The sequence below is a fragment of the Harmonia axyridis genome, chromosome 1 (assembly GCF_914767665.1).
Source record: "Harmonia axyridis chromosome 1, icHarAxyr1.1, whole genome shotgun sequence".
Classification (NCBI taxonomy): domain Eukaryota; kingdom Metazoa; phylum Arthropoda; class Insecta; order Coleoptera; family Coccinellidae; genus Harmonia; species Harmonia axyridis.
Window position 1 is genome coordinate 54,270,147 of NC_059501.1, and position 17,793 is coordinate 54,287,939.

Here is a 17,793-nt window from a genome sequence, read left to right on the forward strand (position 1 = left end):
TGAGAGAATTTCCTCACTTCATATCTCAGAGAAATACACTAAGGATATCAAATTTCTCCAAACGAAATTATCGACAGGATTGAAATCTGTTGATCTAGCGGGCCATGTATGGGGTCCACCTTTGCCTATCCACATATTTGGAAAGTTCTGGTCCAAAAAGTTCCTGACGTTAATTTTAAATCGAGGTGAAGTCCCAATATGCTGAAAATACATCCTTGCAATGTCCACATTTTCTTCAGCCTACATATCCGAATTCTTCAGATTGAAGACGCTATTCCTCTTGAAAATGGATCTTCATCAGTAAATAAAATTCTATTTATTATTTTTCATTTCTTAAATTCCATCGGCTTCAATCGTATTTTCTGGAGTTGAAAAGGGTAAAGGTTATTTTTTTTCAATCTACGCCATACAGTCACGTTCATAGCATGAACAATCCTCCTATAGTGCTATTTTCTGTACGTATCATTTCAAGAATGTCTTCAATGATATTGAGGTGCCTATTTTCTTGGAAATAATTCAATGTTGATGTTGATAACGGGCCATTTTCACGAATATAATAAAAAACTGAAGGAAAAGTTTCGTGATGTGCTAATCTTTCATTACGAATCTCGATTGGGTTTCCCGTAAAGCCGCCCTTCCATTACTGTCACAAAAACCATACATGATAATAATAATAATAATAATGAACAACATATCAGCATATTTTTGATTTGAGAATTCATGAGGCATTATTATGTTCGATTTTAATATGGAGAACAAACCATAATTCAAAAAAAAAAAATGCCTGTATCAGTACAATCAGTTATAAAATTTTATGTCAGATATTGTTGTAGCCCACTCGAATAAACACTTGTGGTATTTGACACAACATAATTTCTCAAAATTTTATTTTTTAGTGAAAAATAATTATCAGGATATGCAACTGAATTAATGTATTCAATCAGTGGAACAAGAAAATTTTCTAATTTAATCTCAATGTAGGTACGGATTTTCTGAGAGGTTAGTGAAATTCCGCTATTGAACAAAATTTTTGGCAGAAATTTTCGATGACTTTAATGACATTGAAATCTACTTATTTCCATTGAAAAATTCCTGCTCTTCCTGAATATTTCTATCAAATTCCAATATTCCAATACACAGGGTGTTGAATCTCAGCTTGTGAAAAGTCCGAAATTTTTCTAATACGGACCTGATTTTTTCAATTAGTTTAAAGATCAATCGGAGAACCTAATAGAGTAAATTGTTCGTTCCAAATATCAATCAAATATACTGAGTGGTTCAAAAGTTATAAGGAATTGAAAATATTGGTGATTTCATAAACCAGCCTGTATCTCGGCTATGAGGAAGATTAGACCTATCATATATAGGTTTATGGGTTCGTCTAGGGCAGCTTTACCTTGTAACGTTACAATTGCCCAAAAGACTAATTTCTAGAGGTGGTTTGGCTTATCTGGAAACAAAATTCCTACCCAGGTTTTTACATATTTAATAAAATTAAAATATATCATACAAAGATCGATCCTTTTCACTCTAAAAAAATAATATTTAAATATAAACTTAACTTAAATCAGTATTCAATACTCTGCTATTAGGATGGAACCTCTTCTGTAAATTATTTTCAGCCTTGTACTCCAATCCCTGTTCAGCGAAGTGGATGTGATGACGCCAGGTATTACGCAGGTATTCTTTCAGATACAGGAACTAAAGTGGTTTAACGTACGTACTATTCCAAATTCTGTATCTCAAGGAAGTACTTCTTGATATTTTTCAATCCCAAAAGAGGTTTCTGTTGTTCCAATCCCACGGGAGGTGCGACAATCCCGACAAAATTCTCGCCGATATATTAAATTCCAAATCTCAAATTAAACTAATAATGACTGAAATCTAAAACTTAGGAACGTATCCTTCCTGAAGTCTCGATAGTTATTGAAAATCTTTCAGAAAATTCTCTCTAGATTCGCGCATCCGCGTTCCGACCGATTGTATACGATTAATTGACAAATTACCGCGTCTTCGAAATTCCAGTAGCGTAACATGGATTGAAGCGTGCAAAATTGTTGCAACCTCAGGTTAACGTATGTACATTTACCAATGAAACACCCTGTATATTCATCCAAGAGATTGTTCAGAAGAGATTATAAATCGTTAAATGAAAGAGAAACAAACATAAAAATCAATTAATGGAAAATATAATTTCATCGAGAATGATAAATTATGGTTGATTAAGTTGGAACAGGATGGATTTGATATTAGAGCAGAATTGAGTTGAAAGAATCAATAAGAAAGCTGAAAACAATTTGAATATTAGATAAATAATTTCAAATTTTTGTATAATAGTATGTTTAATAAATGAAATTAGAGAAGATAGTTAGGTTAGCTAGTTTAGTTAGGTTGATTGTTATGTTAAAAAATATATAATTCTAAATTTTTGAATTCTGAATATTCATTTTTATTTTTCGATTGCGACTAAAATCCACCTCAATTTTTAAAAATTAATAGAAATAATAAATAATCAACAAAAAATATAGATTTCTGAAAACGGAATCATATCAGTACCTACCAATGTCGTTCTCCTTTGGGAAATTTGAATGGGAAATTTTTAAAGTATGTTTCATTTCACATTGTATGAAGTATTTTATGACTTTTGCAACCACCCTTATTTCCGGCTAACTTGGCCCTTAAATATTCTTGATGTATTTGAGCTATTTTTCCTTGCCGATGATGAAAAAAATATTGTTTTGATTTTTCTCAGAAAATGAAACGCTCTATAAAAAAACAAGTTCAATGTATATATCTCTTGAATATGAATTTTATTATAGTTTAAAAAAGTGATGGAGAATTAGAGTATTTTCTGTAGATTTTCGTGTATTAATTGAGAAAAATGGCACCTAATGTAATACGAATAAATTTTCTTGACTCTATTGTGTTTCTCTTCAGGTTCTTTTCAGGTCATCATTGAATTCGTGGACTATTAGAAATAATTATAAATAAACTCAAACAAAATAGCTTCCACTTATATTTCAATGTTTTGTGATAATTATGACGAAACAATTGTCGCATACATTAGTGGAAATTACTTTCTTTTTTTTTCATCCTATATTTATCTAATTTTCATCTCATCAGATAAATTAACTTATATTATCATCTTTATCTATAAAGTTTCTTGGTCCGATGGTATTTTCTAAATTAGTTCTCCGAAATTGTAATAGGTTTCATTAAAACGATTGACATGTAATTGAAATCTAACCTTTTAATTGTGAATAAAAAGATATATGATGAATGAATTTTCAATAGATGTCGCATTTTACGGATGCTCTTTATGTATAAATATACCTACTTTCACTGTAATCAGTGTCGCAACCAGGATTTTGGTTTAGGCGGGTGCTGAACTAATGAACTAAAACGGATCTTGAAACAATGAATGGGAAATAATTACTCACTATGGTAGAATCTGAAACAGGTAGAGAACTTTTGGAAACGCAATGTTAACCTGTACAATTAATCTCATTACAATAGCAACCTCTCTATTTTGAAAGAATGTTGAGATTATTCAATGTTCTCATTCATATTGTACTACACTGAAAATGTTATCAAAATTGAATGAGTTATACCAAAGTTCTTATTTTAAGGAGAATCGATCTAAACGAAAGAGTGTTTTGAAACTGTCTCAACTAGTGTATTATTATCTATTATTTTTTTTAAATTAACATTTCATTAAATCTGAAGGTCTCCTACAGTTTTGTCTGAAAACTCGATAATAAATAAAAGTGGTTATTCGAAATGAAATGCTATTATATTAGTTCTGGTAATTGGAAAATTGTTAAAATTATTCAAACTTATCTACTATTACACCAAAACTTAGTCAAAAATGTTTAATGAATGGTCGATGAAAAAAATTAGAGTGTACTATGAGGCTATTAATATAGATCATAAAATATAAAATATAATTTTTAACATAATTTTGTCATTTTGGATCTTCTTTCAATTCTTCATCATGATACAACATCCGTATCGACATTCTAAGGAAAATAGGCTGCAATATTTGGAGGAATATCCCTACAGTCATTTATCAGTGTCGAGAATGAAACTTATTTCAACATTTTTATATGGTATACGTTCTTTTATTTATATAAGATGGACCTCACCATATGGTGGAATTAAAAAAAAACATTTCCTTTGAGCGTTAAGGCTAATTCAATGAAGTTACCTATAATAAATTCTATTTATTCAAAACACCATAATGCTACATTATTCTTGTCAACTTCAATATTCGCATGACACCAATGTATCATTTTCATGTTGATAAGTAGCTCCTACAAAATTTTATATTGAGAATGAAGAAAATACGAAATTTAAAAATAAAAAAATATATATAAAGCAAGTTGCTAGAGCCCCTATTTGCTATTACCGTCACTGATTTCATCTGAGATATTTGTAGAGCGTTCACTAAAGGCCTGAAAATCTCAAAAATGTACAAATTTTCAATCTCTTTTCCAATAAATTTCGGGATATCTGTATAAACAAACTGCATGAAGAAGTCGATTTTAAAAATGAAGCTTTCAATTGCAGTGACAGCCATATTCTTGTTAGGGTGAGGACATCAGTTTTCTGTAGGCCCGGTCTGGCCAGGTCGACCGGTCGGCGATCGCCGAGGGCCTCCGGTTCGAGGGGGCCTCCAGCTGAACAAAACTAAACTAAACAAATTTTTGGAAAGAATGTGTTTTTATTTGTCAATGATTTATCATTTTAGCGTTTTACAATTATGAATCGAAGGAAACGTGATTCTGTAATTTCTTTTTTGTCAAAATCTTTTATTCGAACAAGTTAATAAAAACGATCGCATCGATTGAACACAATGTAATTATGAAAGACTTCTACGATAACATTATTTACAGCGTTATGGTAAACTCTTACGAAGGTATAGGAATTAGTTCTGGACCAATTGGCTATTTATGTACGACATGTCATTCGGGGAAAAGTTGATGAAAATCTCCTAAAAATTATTGTAGTAGAAGAATCGAAAGGCTGTTATAACGGTTTCCAGGCTCACTTTAAAGAGGAAAATAAGAATATGACGTATCCCTCACGTCTTGAATCTTGTAGTAGCTGATTCAGCAGTAAAGTTGCTTTAGGTAGAAAACTTGTTCGGATTGGTAGAAGAATATAAAGTTTTTCTGAGTGCATTTTGAAAAATGCACTGACATGAAGTCTAAATATTTTGAGTACCCGTTCACAATGTCGTATTAGGTACTATTGCGCCTATGGCAATATGTTAGACAGCACCCCCCATTTTCGGAATTTTTTTTTTTTCATCCATTTTATTTTCTTATATTTTTTTTTGTTCATAATTTAAGTCATATATTTTCGTTAAAGCTTCAAATGATACACAATATCTCACGGGGGTATATGAATAGTTGCGAAAAAATCCAGGGAGGTATTCCTTGTCAAAAAAATGGGTCCTTCATATAAATTTTTTTTGAGCTTCCATATGGCGCCCGAAAAGTAGTTTTTGATTTGTTAAAATTTAATTTTTTTTTTTTTGATATTTTATATTTGTTTTATATTTCCACCATTTCTCAATATAAATATCGTTTTGAAACATACATCTTCAATTATATATACATATACAATTTCATATATACATGATATGCAAGAAATTATAAAAATATAATTACAATTTAATTTTTTTAACAGTTGAGATTTTAACAAGTTTCAATTGATCAACATGTTTTTTAATACAGTACTTACTACTTCTTTCCGTTTATATAAACTTCATACACAACCTTTCCTATTTTTCCTTTGATAGTTCCTTTTTCCCAGAATTCTTCATTATGTTTATAAGATTTTATTAAAACCTTGTCTCCTGTTGAAAATCCTAAATTTCTTTTACCTTTATAATAATAATAATATTTTTGCTCTGCCTGTTTTCGAACAACTTTTTCAGATGAACTTATTGTAGGTACAATTAAACTAAATCTGTCATTTATTTTGTGCCTGAACATTAATTCGGATGGTTTAACTCCAGTAATTGTGTGAACAGAATTTCTATAATCAAATAAAAATCTAGCTAATAGTGTGTCATTTGAAGTTGCAGAATTCAATACTTTTTTTAAATGATTTTTCACAATTTTTACTGATGACTCAGCTTGTCCATTAGAACTTTGATGATGAGCTGGAACATCGATATGTTTGATATTATTTTTATTTAAGAATTCTTCGAATTCATTCGATTCAAATTGTCGTCCTTGGTCTGTGACAATCAATTTTGGTAAACCAAAACGTGCAAATGTAGATCTCAATATCGAAATAGTAGCTAATGATGAAACATTATTCATTGGAAAAACTTCCAACCATTTCGTATGAGCATCTACAATTATTAGAAAAAATTTTCCTTTGAACGGTCCCAAGTGCAAACGGTCCCATGCCTTCTGAGGATATGGCCATGATTGCAACTCTGATTTTGGTGGACTTGCACTATTTAATTTGCATATTGCACACCGATTTACTAATTTTTCTATTTTTGTATTTATGTTAGGAAACCAAGAATATGTTCTTGCTATACATTTTGATTTGACGAAGCCTAAATGTGTTGCATGAATTAGATTTAAAATTTTCCCTTGTAATTTATCAGGTACAACAATGCGATTATTCCAACGTAAAGATTCAGATTCTACTGACAATTCGAATCTTTTATTCAAAAATGGTTTGTATCTTTCATTTCTATGGACTCTAGCTGGCCATTTGTTAGTCTGAACGAATTTTTTTATTTCTTGAAGAAATTTATCATTTTTAGTTGCATCTCTAATTTGACTGAAATTTTTATTTAACTCAGAGTTATCAATAAAATTAATTATGTTAAAATCTACACTTGAAGAATTTATTTCATGTGGTAAGCGTCAACGTGATAAACAATCTGCTGGATTTTTATCAGTTCGGACGTATTCTATTTTATATTCATAATTAGACAAAATTGCAGCCCATCTACATATTCGGTTAGCAGCATATTGTGGTAAATTTCTTTGGGGATTAAATATGTGAACTAACGGTTTGTGATCACTTGGCAGAATAAATTTATTACCTTTCAAGTACTGATTGAATTTGCAAAGACCAAATATAATTGCTAATCCTTCTTTTTCGAATTGTTAGTATTTTTTTTCTGCTTGATTGAGTAAACGTGATGCATAAGCTAATGGTTTTTCAGTTTTATCTGCCATAATATGGCTCAAAATAGCACCATTACCATACTCTGAGGAATCTACGGACAATTTTAAAGGTAATGAGGTAATACCTTATTTGAAGTGAGCAAACCTCTCACCTTATCGAATGCGAATTCGCATTCTTCTGTCCATTTAAACTTAACATTTTTTTTCAATAATGAATATAATGGATGTAATATGGATGATAAATTATGAATAAATTTACAATAATAGTTGATCAAACCAAGAAATGATTTGAGTTTTGTTACATTGTTAGGAATTGCAAATCCTCTGATGGCTTCGACTTTTGAATGACTAGGTCTGATTCCTTTACTGTCAATGATATGCCCTAAGTATTCGATCGAAGGCTCAAAAAATTTACATTTCTCTCTAGCAATTTTTAAACCTGAACTTTCCAATAATCTTAAAACCTTTTCTAGTCTATCTAAATGTTCTTTTCTATCCCTGCCTGTAATTGCAATATCATCTTGTAATACCACGACACCTTCAATATCAGATAATAATGATTCAATTTTCTTCTGAAATATTTTTGACGCTGGTGATACACCGAATGGTAACCTGAGATATTTGAACAAACCTTTATGTGTAGATATAACTAGAAGTTTTGTAGATTCATCATGTAAAACTAATTGCAAGTAAGCATTAGAAAGGTCAATCTTAGGAAATTCTTGACCTCCGCCAAGCTTATCAAAAAGTTCCTGAGGAATTGGTCATGGATATTCATCCTGTTCCAAAAATGGATTTATTGTGATTTTAAAATTTCCACATAATTTTATACTTCCGTCTTTCTTTAAAATTGGAACAACTGGTGTTGCCCAGTCAGAATAATCTACCGGAGCAATAACACCTTGCTTTTAAAGACGTTCTAATTCATATTCTATTTTTTCTTTCATAGCATAAGGCACTGGCCAAGCTCTATAAAATTCTGGTTGAACGTTTTCGGGATCTTTCAAAGTAAGTTTTACTTTAGACTTATTGAAAGCACCTAGTCCTGGTTCAAACAAATTTGGATACATTTGAATTAATTTAGATTCGATATTATTAATGCTGAATATAAAATTATTCATATTCAAATTGAAAACTGAAAGAAAACTTCTTCCTAAAATTGAAGGACCACCATTTTCAATTACAACTAATTTTAATTTCCTATTTAAATTATTAAAGGAAATTACCGGTTCAATATAACCCTGTGGCTTCAGTTGATCGCCATTGTATACGTGTAAAATTATACTACATTTATTCAATTTGAAATCAGAAAAATATGCTTCATAATATCTTCTTGATATAGCGGAAATACTAGCTCCAGTATCTAATTGAAATGCATGTGATTTTCCATTGATAACAATATTTATAATAAATGGTTCTGAATGATGATGCTCATTCAATGAAAACAGAGTATTGAAATTATCATCAAGAAAATTATGATAACCTTTTATCTTATTTTGGCTGTTACCTTTAGTTGGGCACATAGGTGCAATATGACCTTTCTTATTACATAGGTGACAACAACAATTACTGTAACGGCATTGCGCAGTTGCGTGATTCTTTCTGCCACAGATTCTGCATGCTGATTTCTGTCGCTCTGACGTCGGCTTGGGTGACGTATTCGATGACGTATTTCCTTGACCGTTTCTCTTGCGCACTTGAAATATTTGATTTTCTGGCTTAGAAAAAGATGGCGTACCGGAACTTTCTTGCTCCACCTGAAATGACTCCTTGCTGATTGCAATTTTTATTGCACCTTCGAATGAAATTAAATTTGTTTCTTCGAAAAGGCGATCTCTTACAGGTCCTTTTTCTAGTCCCATGATGAACCAATCTCTCAGCATTACTTGAAGTTCATATATATACAAATATACAACACTCTCCAATGTAAACCATAAAGTAATCATTCCGGATGAACTTGTACTCCGAATTCATTTTCTTTTTCAGTTCCATCTTTATTATTTTTGACAAAAATGTCAAAACTAATTGTAGTTCTTAATGATATTGTGCGAATAAATTTTCCTGTATATAGTGTATAGCAAACTTCTTCATGATTTTTTATGAGGAATTCACGAAAATAAATTTTTACATCGAATGTGGATAAATTTCGAATTATCAGGTGAATAAATATGTTCTATTTCATCATTTTCTTCTGGACTATTTTTAGCGAGTAATGAGGAATCATTAGATCAATTAAAATGTGTTCGGATATTTGTTGAATTTGAAATAATATTGTTGTTCATAGTTAAATTCGATTTTTCGGATGTTGAGCATGCTTTTATAGTTGAATCTGAATCAGTTGTTCAGTATTCTGAAGTATAAATCGAAGTATTTCATGACTTTTGCAATCACTTTTATTTCTTATAAATTCGGACTTGAAATATTCTTGAAGTATTTAACCTATTTTTCCATGCCGATATTGAGAAAATTTTATTTTGATTCTACTAAGAAATTGAAACGCACTATAAAAAAATACGAGTTTAATGTATATTTCTCTTGAATATGAATTTCATTATAGTTTGAAAATGTTATGGAGAATTAGAGAAATTCCGATAGATTTTCGTGTAACTGATCAAAAAAAATGCAAACTCATGTAATACGAATACATGTTCTTGACCCTAATGTGATTCTCGTCAGGTATTTTTCAGGTTATGCTTCATCGAATTGACGATCTTCATGAAACAATTGGAAATAAACAAAATCATTTCCACTGATATTTTAATGTTTTTTGATAATATTGACGGAACAATAGGCGCAAACAATACAAGACTAGTGGAAATTCCTTTTTTTTATTTCATCTTATCTTCATCCTATCAGATAAATTAACTTATATTATTAATTATTATTATTATCTTTAATGAATATAAGATTCTTGGTCCGATGGTATTTTCTACATTAGAAGTTCTTCGAAATCATAATAGGTGTAATTAGAAACGATTGACATGTACTTAAATTCTAACATCTCCTATTGGAAAAAAATAGGTACCTACTTTCACCGTAATCAGTGTTGCAGCCAGGATTTTGGTTTAGACGGGTGCTGAACTAAAACGGAAGTTGAACCAATTAATGGGGAATAATGACTCAATATGGTAGAATCTGAAAGAGATAGAGCCGTTTTGGAAACGCAATGTGGATGGTGTTCCTTCAACCTGCACAAACTCAATCAAACTTAAATCTTTACAATAGCAACCCCTCTATTATGAATAAATATTGAAATTATTCAATGTTCTCATTCATAATGAGTTCATTCATGCGTTAAAGTGTAAGAGGAGCGTAATCTACTTTCTCTGTAACTTTCGCCCAATAAAGACGATTATTGTTATTATTATTATTATTATATTGTACTACAGTGAAAATGTTATCGAAATTGAATGAGTCATACCAAAGTTCTTCTTTTGAGTAGAATCGATCTAAACGAAAGAGTGTTACAAATGTTTTTTAACTTGTGTATTATTATTATTATTATATTAACGTTGGTCTCCTCCGATTCTGTCTGAAATACTCGATAATAAATTAAAATGGTAATTCGAAGTGAAACGTGATTATATTAGTTCTAGTAATAATAAAATTTTCAAGCTGAGGTACTATTACCACTATAATTTAGTCGAAAATGTTTGATGAATGGTCGATGAAAAAAAAATTAGAGTATACTATTATGAGGCTATTAATATAGATCATAAAATATGATATAGAATTTTTGTATCATAATTTTGTCATTTTGAGATTGCTTCCAAGAGATTTTATAAATTATCGATTATATTTCAATTCATAAATACAATTATTTCAACAGAACAACTAATTCCAACTAATTCTTCATCATAATACTGACATCATCCGTACCGACATTCTAAGGAAGATAATGAAAGTTTATTCAGAAGTAGGTAACATAAAATCATTCAAATAAGCTGCAATATTTGGAGAATTATCCCTAGAGACATTAATCAATGTCAAGAATGGGACTTATTTCAACATTTTTCTAGGTATATGAATTTTAATTTGTATGAGATGAGCCTCCCCTTATAGAGTGGTTATCCTTCGTACACTTTTTAGATTTAATTTTTTTTACTTTATGAATAATTGTCGAAATTATCTAGTTTATGTACCTAATTGTAACAAATATATTCTAGTTTGTTACAAAAAAGTCCGATACTAGTACGTCAAACAGTTAAAGGGTTATAGTCATTTTTCTGCGATAAGATATTTGTACGAAAGTACCCCACGTACGGGGTACATTCGTACAGTAGGTGGGGTACTTTCGTACGCCATGGAGTAGATTCATACAGGGTAATTAAAAAGCCAATTAAAGTCGTTACATTTTTATTATCTTTGACAATTTGAACTTAAAGTAGGTAATAATACATTTGGTTGTTATTTTGAACTTATTGCACATTATAATCATTTAAATTAACTGCGAAAGTAAAAAGTCTAGTCATTCTAGCTGTACATCCCGTTCGTGGTTGAGGATCAGGGAGGATCATACAGACATCGCTGATATACAGAGTGTATATGTCTTCTATATCAGGGAAAAAGAATGACCATGATAATCCTGGTTTCTTCCGAAGATAAGATATTTGCATCTATGTATCAGAATAAAGACAGAGAACTTTTCCGACGTAATAAACAACAGAAGTCTTTTTTTCAAACTTTACCAAAACATAACAATTTTCCTTGATTTTCTCTGGTGTCACATTTAAATTATTATCGATACTGCTATGATCAGTCTCTTCGTCCATTTCTGAATCTACTGGAGATATTGAACTCTCCCGCAAGCTGAATTGCGATCCTTCAGATTCCTCTGAATCTTCATCGCTTTCGACTTTCTTAGCTTTCTTCTTATTTTGTCTTGAATTAAGTTCATTCAAACAACGTTTCACAGCTGTAGCTCTGGCTTTCCTTTCCTGTTCTATTTTTTTCAATTCTTTCTGTCTATGTCTCTCTTCTAGTTCAATTTTTTCAGGTGTATCTGTATATATACGGGATTTACCCGGTTTTCTTCCTTTATTGGTTTTTCGGGTTCTAACAGCTGTAGGATAAGGTCTTATGACTTCTGGTGTTATGGGAAGATAAGAACTCAGTTCAGATTGTGCCTCAGCCGCAGAAGTGAAAGGTTCAGGTTCGCCAATTCCGGTAACAATGTCTTGAGGATTTTGGATCAAAGAAGGCGACTGCTCACGAATATCTGACTCATTCCTATCAGTCGATGGTCAAATATAGAAAAATATACATGGTGTTCCATTTGAAAAAATGAAGTTCCTATCAATATGTTGCTCACTCTGTATATATTTCGTTTTGTGAAATCGTGTTAGAAAACACTAGTCGATTTCGTGAAACTTTTGTAGGAAACATTTTTTTGTACCTCTTCTAGTAACAAAGTTGAAGGGGGGGTCAAATTATGGTGAAAAACCCGGTACAAATTTTCACTCACTTTTCCAATTAATTTCGGGACATCAAAGAAACTAGATGAAGAAGTCGATTTTAAAAATGAAGCTTTCAATTGCAGTGGCAGCCATATTCTTGTTAGGGTGACGAAATCAGTTTTCTGCAGGATCGGATTGGCAAGGTCGGCCGATCGGCGATCGTCGAGGGCGCCTTCAGCTGAACAAAACTAAACTAAAAAAATTTTTGAAAAAAAGGTTTTTTTTGTCAAGAATTTTTCATTTAGAGTTTCACAATTAAGATTCAAGGGAAAATGTGGGCGAGGTTCTGTAATTACATTTTTCTCAAAATTATGTATATATGTGCAGTATGTGCACTTTGTCATGGCTCATTTACTTCGAGATGATTGTGTCTGATGAAATTGTCACCGAATAAAAGTCGACCATTATAGTTCTGTTCATGGCACAAATTTCAACCGCATCACGTGAAATATTAGGAAGTGTGAAACACTATTGCTTGGAATTTTTTTCAATCACTGCTTAAACTCATTAATGAAAAAAGGAATGATAAACATTTTGAAGTTTTGAAAGAGTCTGCACTCTGCATCTTTTATCATTTATGAATTGAAGGATAATAATCTGAAATGAAAAGAGAATTGGATCCAACTGAAACAAGAGTCTCAAAGAAAAAAATGCCTGGGGAAAATTCAAAAGATGATGCTTCTAAAATCTCAACAGAACAAAATTACAAGCCAGTATTTTTCAATAATTTAGACTGTGATTAAACAAGCATCGAAGAAAGATTTTGCCCAAACTGAGAAATTTCAGAGGACCTCCAAAGAAAATTTAATGAATCATGAAGTTTGACGATATTCGGACTATAATCTTCTCTTATATTTCAAAATTTTGCGAAGTTGGAATGGGTCGATTAGTAACAGAACTTGAATGATATGCAGATCAGTTCAAAAGTGTTATGAAAATCTAAAATATTCAAGACTCAGAACAAATCCCAGATGAAATATTAAATAAAGCAGAAGGAAATTTAGAATATTGTGAAATTGATTCAAAACCTGAATCTGAAGGAGAAACTTTTTATGGTCCCAGCAATGACTGAAAAAATGTTAAGTGTGTGTCTGCAATTTTCTTTTTGAACTTTCTCGACAAGGCGTGTTCACTAACTTGTATGTAGCTTGTAAATTTGTCTTAACGATAAATTGCATACAGGTTGTGAAAGCGGGTTTTCCAAGCTAAAAATAATCAAGAATCGTCTTAGGTCTAGTTCAGGTCAAGATCTTATTGCTAGCCTAGTTTTCATTAATGTAGAAAGAGATTTGTTTTCTGACTTGGACAAAGATGGGATAAAATTATATTTAAGTGATGTTTATAATTGTAATACACTGTTTGTGTTTGCCTTGTGGTTTTCATTGTCATGTTCGTAGTTGGTTTGGTCTCTCATTGATCTTTTCGTTCTATTTTAATTATAACCACTCTCAAGTACTGCACAATTAGAGATTCAATAATAAATAAATATAAATTTGCTTCTAGAGGCAGAATCATTCGTAATTCATTCCAATCATAGCAACCAAAATTTTAAATTATTCAAACTACGTTAGATGCCATGGAAGAATCTAATATAGTTCTCGTCTTATATCCTGAAGAGAGTCCTCGATCAGCATCTAGCCGAGAGCCTCCAGTGGAGCCAGATAGATATAATAGATTCATGATTTGTTTTATACTAACTATAATGGTACTTTATTAGCTTATTAGCCACAATGTCTGAAAAAATTATAGCTTTAATTTTCGATAATTGCACTCCATTTACATGGAATTTTTGACAGGAGGGAAATATTCGTTTGAACATTCATATGATGAAGTAATAAAACGATTTTATAAAGAGCATATCGTATGTTCTTATAGATGATGATACAACATCATTTATATAGTACTATATGCTAACGACATATTGATCTTATAAAAGTATTGAAAAGGTATATTGTAACATGTGCTTGATAAAACTCTGTGAAATAGTTATATGTGCTGGCTATGAGAAAATACATAAATGTTCAATTGTTATCTAAACAACAAGAAGATATTGATGTAAACGTATTTTTTATATAAAGGCTTATTTTTGGATATTATGAAACACTCTTGCTGAACTCATCAATATATTGTCTTTATAGAGCACATTGTATGTATTGTAATAGCATAATATTCTGATGGCTAACAGGCAAGTGTTTAATTCCAGAAAAAGTACCTCCCCTAGAGAGACTCGAACCCGCAACCTCCGAATCACTAGTCCGATGCTCTAACCAATTGAGCCACCGAGGAAGCTACAATTCAACCGCATACGATGAACCGCTCTTCCCGGAATCAAATTTAAGTAGTATCCCTTAAAACTATGAAGTTCGCAAGGGCTCGTCACCACCATCTCATTCATAAGAATCCCATTAGCTCATGAATCGTTGATTTTATACCCAAGCAATGTTATACTGCTGAAATTGTCATCAAAATAGATATCTAATCGTGCAATAATATACTGGGTCAGCCATTTGAAATGAGTTGTGTTTCCGACATAACTGAAAGCTATAGAGATCTGAAAACATTTTAGGGAGAAAAATCATTGTCTCATACCTTAACATGCAAATTTTCAACACAAAATGATGATTAGTTTTTCATAAACGTCATCTTATAGGCCATCACGGTGAATCACCCTGTATATTATATATCTAATAAACATGACAGTTAATTCTTAGTCAAAAATGTGTACAACTAATCCAATTGAAAATGATATCTTTCTACTGAAGACGTTTTCAAGCCATTCAACAGTTTAGGTGGTGTTTTCTTTCGCGATTCAACGAACTTGTTCGTAAAAATTTGAGTGAAAATTTATTTTTTCTCCGACTGACGGCAAATATTGATTTTGCAGACATATCAATCAGCAAAGCACTACTTATCCTGCCTAGGCAGCAAAGTGATTATTCTCAATGCGAATTAAACATTCGACATTACTGACAATCAAAATTTTTGCCACCTTCCTTTTATCTAGAGGACTAAGTATCTCTAAGTAGCTATCACTGTCCATAATAGAAATATATCGGAAATTTTCCAAAAAAATACCTTATAAAAAAATAATACTCCGAGCAATAAAGTTGGTGTGAGTTATTATTTATAATTCCCAAATGTGAAAAATAGTACAAAGTGTATTATTTGTACTAAATTATACCATCATAGTTGTGCCAAATATGATGATTCATAATCTCACCACAAAAAAAAGATGTCAACATGAATGCAAGTAGATAAACCGAAATTCCATAATCATGTGAAGATTAGCGAGTCAGAGGATAGGTACCACAAGTGTTAAATCTAGCGATGTTGAAATTGTGGGTCCTGTTCGGTCAGTTGTATCAGGTGAACCCAGAAGAAAATCTGCTGGGGTGACGACTTTCAGCAGCAGCATTAATGATAGAACATCAGATACACCAAACAATTCAATAAAAATCAATGGAAATAATGAAATGTTTCACGAAAGAAGTCAAATCGACGACGTATCAAATTTAAAACTTGAACTTACTGCTGAAAATTTACAAAATTTTCTCAGAAAAAATTTCAACAGCGTCAAATGTGAAAAACTAGTTTCGAGATACCCTGAGGGTTACTCTTCATTCAAGGTTCTATTGCCCAGTTCTGAGTATGTTAAAGCCACCGACGGATCGAGTTGGCCAAATAGGGCTAATGTTGACCGTTTTTTTTTGGCCGAAGCCCGTGCTGCAACCTGTTCTATAAATAATCCAACAATCAATGTTAGAAAAAAAAAGTTGAAAATTATACAATTGAATGTTTAGTGTCTTTCAAATAAATTGGATTTGCTTGAGTAATATATTGCCGAAGAAGGACCTGATATTGTGAGCCTAGTGTAGTCCCTATAGTGTCAAAACCATGACCATCCCTAGTTACATTCAAGCAAATTACTACTGCCGCCCGTCTAGAGCCTCTAGAGATTTATATTCGAGCTATCTGTGAATAATCTGAGTGTATCACGTTTTTCAGAGGAAATGGAATGACTAGTGATATTCGCATAGCCATTGTCAGTGTTTATCGGCCATGTTCGGGTAATTTTGAGGTTCTTTTGGACAAAATTGCTCTGAATTATTGCATTAATTCAGCTGATGTCCTCTTTGTGTGTGGTGATTTGAATGTTGGTTTTTTGAAAATCGAATGCATGAACCGTAAGTTGCTTATGAACTTGATGAATTGTTTTAACCATGATACCACTTCGAATGATCCTACTAGGGTATTTAAGGATATCACTGGTCATACAGCAATTTCGAGGGTCGATTATATTTTGACGAATGCTTTTAGTCCAGTAGACAAATACAAAAAAGGTGGGTCTGGTGGAAAAAATTCCGAACTTAATGAAACTTCTACAGGTTGTTTGGGGGTGTTGTGGGATGACTCTGTCAAGTTATCCAACGCGAGGACTCTGTGCTAACTTGCGGAAGGCTGAAGAACCCCAACATTTTCGGATTTTTTTCGGTTATATACAATCATTATTTTCAATCTGAACTCAGTGTGAACAAAGTTCAATAGAAGGTCATATTATGTAAGTGGCTTCGGTACAATATTTTGTTAAGTTTTTCACGTACAGGCTCACGCGTCCGTGAATTGTTTAGGTCTGTATATCTGCATAGATGTTTCTTCACAGAATAAACTAAATTATTATTATTAATTAATTCTTCGTTATTATTTATTGACTTTACCCAGTTGATCTGAGTATTAAGATTCAAAATATTATGGATTGATAGGAATATACTGTAAGGTGATATAACATGCCACGATAACATTGAAATATCTACTCTTCACATAAAAATAGGTTTTTTGTCAAAGCTACCACCCCTCCACCTCTCTATGTTTCAATATGTCGAAATTGATGAGAAATTACTATAATTACCATAAAACGACTGGTAATTGATAGTTAGAGGGTCAAAACCTAATTTTTGACATTTTGAGAGAATTCCTCTAATTTTGATTGGCTGTTTCCCGGTTGAAATGAGGTTTAGGAAAAAATTATAGGGAATTCAATCATCTACAACTTTGAAAATCAACGTTTTGGTCGAAAACTGGTTGAATTGAAATTTATAAGCAAAAAACCGAAAAAAGGTCCCTCTCAAGTTAAGAAAGGTGTTCAATCTCACAATACCCCTGAACCACCTGTAGAA